Consider the following 3,209-nt stretch of genomic DNA (forward strand, 5'->3'; position numbering starts at 1 on the left):
GTCCCCCGGGCCACCGGGGGAAGGAGATGGGCTCTCACCCCGAGAAGAGCCCCCCGCGCACAGCAGCGGTGACATTTTACCGCCGGGCTTTCACGCAGCTCCTGCGAGTCTCTGGGCTCTAAATTCCGAGGTAATGAGGATTAGATGAGCTTCTGGAATTAGCCGTGCCTCCAGGTTAATTAAGCCGGCAGCGCTCTGATTTATGGTAACTAGTTGAAGGGAATAGAAGCCGTTTCCCCAGCTCAGCGACCAGCTGCCAAACCGTGTGACACTGGATGGGGGGGACCCTGCTCCCGCCACCGCACCCTCCCCCCTCCACTGCGCCCCACCAGCAAGGAGGCGTCCTTGCCCCTGCGAGGGTCCGGCTGCGATGGCCCGGGGTGGCCCCGCCAGCTGCGGGTGGCGGGGACTGCAGGTCCCAGCACGCACGGAGGGGTCCGGCTGGGAGCACCCGGCCACGCTGCGGGCGGGAGGCGGCGGGGTCTGGGCCGTCTGTCTGGGCGGCATCACTCACTCGCTGTCTGTCTGGCCCCGGTATTTATTTGCTGCTGCCTGCCAGGGAGCGCGGTGTGGCCTACGGGCTCCCGGGAACATCAGTGGGGTCCTCTCGCTTACGCCAAGCCTGGTCCCTACGGTTTGGTTTATGGACTGGCGGTTTCTCTCCGCTCTGCACCAGCGGTGCCAGCAGAGCCGCGCTGGACGAAGTGGGGAGTGAATCGGGCGTGAGGGGCTTGGCATTGGCAGCCTCTGCCACCTTCCCCTTCCCGTCCTCCCGCAGCGGTGCTGGGGACCCTCCAGCCGTGCACAGACCAGTCGTGCTTGTGGCTCACAGTGAGAGACGCCCCAGCTGAGGGTCCCCTCGCGTAGAGGAGATCCTGCAGAGCTCCCAGTGTCTCCCCATGAACCAAAGCCCCTTCCCGGAGAAGCAACAGGCACCCATTACCCAAGAGAGACCCAAAAAGCCTCCACCAGAGCCACGAGACAACCCTGTCCTGCCAAACCCCAGCCCTGCGCCATTCCACCACTCTCTTTCCTCAGCCTGAGACGATGATAATTCCCAGCGCGCCGTCTGCGTCGCGGTGCCGGGGCCGTGCCCATGCCGCACCCCATTGCAGTGCCGGGGCACACGGCTGCAGCCGGCAGCTTCCCAGGGAAGCGCCTGCGGTGCCTCCCTTTCATCTCCTGCCTGGCAGCAGATTAAAATTTCATCACTTCAGCAGCGGAGAAAGTGCCGGGGAGGAGCGGGAGCCCCAGGCTGGCGGGGGAGCTCAGCCCCTCGCCGGAGCAGCCTGCGCTGAGCTCGGTGCCTACTCCAAATCCAGCCACATGGGGCTGGGCTGGGTGAGCTCTGCTGATGGAGCCGGGATTTGGGCACAGCCATGCAGAGGTGGCTGCAGGCTGGGCTGCTGCTTCCCCTGGGCCTTCCCTCGCCGGAACATGAGGCTGGGCAGGAGACTCCATTGCGTGCCGGGCTCCTGCCGGTGCTCCCTCCGTGGGCTGCGCACCCGGAGTGGGACCACAAGCCCTCGGCTCCGAGGCAGACACAGCCAAACAGGCTCCAGCCGCTGGCAGAAATGCAAAGCCAAGGTCGCAGCAGGATGTGCTTCCACGCTGCCGGCAGCAGCGTTTCCCTGCCTCCGTACGGGGAGCCCCAAATCCCTCGGCAGCCGCGAGATGGAGGGATTGTCACACGAAACCAGTAACTCCCTGCAGCCGGACTGCCCGGTCGGCCCAAGGAAGGTGCTGCCTGGGCTGGACCCCATCCTGTGCTGACAGCGAGCTGAGGCCGGGCTCCAGCACGCGGGACAGCCAGTGTTTTGCCCCGGTTGCTCCTGACAGATGCGAGAGGGCTGGTCCCCATCACCCTGCTCCCTCCCAGGCTCCCACAAAGGGGTTTTTGATGTGATTCAGAGGCTGAACACAGTTAACACTGTAATTCCCTGTTTTTTCCTTTCCCCCTTTCCAAATAAAGGGGAAACATTTGCTCTTTCCCAGCCCTGTGACGTCTGCCATCCTCTGCAGGTTCCCCAGAACATTGCCACTGCACTGAGGTCCCCTCCAGAGGCTCAGGTCCTGGCTGTCCCTGGGTGCACGCAGCGGCCCATGCGGTGCTTGTCCCTTCCCTTTTCCCTCTCCTTTCCCTCCACCGGGCAAGGCCTTTCGGGGTGTCCTGGCCCCCCGGTCCCCTCTGGACTCCTGTTGCCTCCCTGTGTGGTGCGGAGCCTCCTCCGCCTTCCCAGCCCGTACTGGCACATCACTATTCAAGTCACGCGACGCCCATCGCACGTCCCCGGTGTGCCAATTAAGTCACAGCTCTAATTACGCACTTAGGCTCGCCAGTCGCTCCTCTTCCTTCTCGCATCACCAGACGGACACCTGGGAGGCCGCCAGCCATCCCCGTCCTCACACCCAGCCCCCGTCCTGTCCCACCTCACCCTAAACATGCTGGGCCGGGCTCCGGCAGGAGCCGAGCACCGAGACCACGTCCCCATGACACGGAAAACTGTCCCTAAATCAGCGCTGTGGGGTAGGGCCATTGCGAGGGGCCCTTTTTGGCCCAGGCTGCCTCCCATGCAGCCCATGAAGGAAATGGATGTGGTGTGCAGAGATGCTCTGGATGTCCCCCAGGAGGGACAGTCCCAGCCCTGGGGTCCCCAGGGGACGATGGTGGGACAGAACGATGTTGGCAGATCCGGGGGACCCTGTGCTGCTGCTCCCCAGGAGACCTTGGCCCCCAGAACCGCAGTCGTGCCCCAGGAGCAGCTCGGTCACCCCCAATCATCGCCTGCACCTCCCTGCAGCACCCTGAGCCCTCGGGGTGAAGGCACCCTGCACCCCATCACAGAGCTCACCCAACAGCCCATCACCTGTGTGGCCACTCACCGGGAACCGCTCCGGGGCCTCTGTCACCCCTGGCCCCCAGGGGCTCCTGCCCAGCTACCGGTGGGGGGACGCTGCATGTCAGGGGGACACTGTGCTCGGGGGGGACTCTGCATGGTGGAAGGGACACTGCGGGGGTCATGTGCGAAAGGGAGCAGGGCCGCAGGGAGGGCTGGGGGAGAGCTGCACAGAGTGCTGGGTGTGTGGGGTCCTGCATGGGGGGCTGCCAGGTGTGGTGCTGGGCAGGGGGAGCTGTACAGGATGCTGTGGGGTGCAGGGGGTGCTGTGCAGGGTGCAGGGAGTGCTGTGGATTGCAGGGGGTGCTGTGC

Source organism: Aptenodytes forsteri, unplaced genomic scaffold (assembly GCF_000699145.1).
Source record: "Aptenodytes forsteri isolate BGI_AS27 unplaced genomic scaffold, ASM69914v1 Scaffold7, whole genome shotgun sequence".
Lineage (NCBI taxonomy): Eukaryota > Metazoa > Chordata > Aves > Sphenisciformes > Spheniscidae > Aptenodytes > Aptenodytes forsteri.